Source organism: Penaeus monodon, chromosome 25 (assembly GCF_015228065.2).
Source record: "Penaeus monodon isolate SGIC_2016 chromosome 25, NSTDA_Pmon_1, whole genome shotgun sequence".
NCBI lineage: Eukaryota > Metazoa > Arthropoda > Malacostraca > Decapoda > Penaeidae > Penaeus > Penaeus monodon.
The window spans coordinates 34946956-34947505 of record NC_051410.1 but is presented as its reverse complement, the minus strand read 5'-3'; the positions used below and the strand labels follow the sequence as shown (position 1 = coordinate 34947505).

At 39.3% G+C, this 550-nt stretch overlaps 1 protein-coding gene across 1 annotated transcript in view; it reads left to right on the top strand.

Moving 5' to 3' along the window:
* The window catches only part of LOC119589185, a gene marked incomplete at its 5' end in the record, with an annotated part of 121836 nt that overhangs the window by 114012 nt on the left and 7274 nt on the right, over positions 1-550 (top strand).

Genomic DNA, 550 nt, shown 5'->3' with positions numbered 1-550 from the left:
GGGAGAGTTATGCAATCGAGGAAAGCATTAACATGCAAAGTTTCGCAAAGTGAGTAATTGCACAGTGAAGCAAGCAAGCACGCAAGGTTCTAAGGGAAGGCTGATATTTTTTTTTCTTTGCCTATCATTTCTACACAAATATGGTGGAACGAAGTATAACGTGTTTTTATCGTGACTGCAATGCATTTACTTGCAATATGCACAAAAAAATGAGCGATAGAGAAATTCGTAAATGTTTCCACGTTTTTATTTCAGACAGCCACGGTCAAAGAGAGAAAACGAAATAGAAAAATATGTATAAAAAAATAGTAAGAATCGGTTCATATTAAAGTACAAAAGCAGTGGTTACGTGACTCAATATTTTTAGTCTTTAACTTCTCCACACGCTGTATTTAAGTCCTCGGGAAAGAAAATATCGAAGTTTCCCATCCGTTCTCGTGGAGGAAATCTCGCAGACGCCATCTCTCGACGTTAGTATTGATGCCTGTCCATAGATGGCTCTCCTCTCCCATTACAAAAAGCACGCACGTTGCCTGGATGCCTTGGGGTT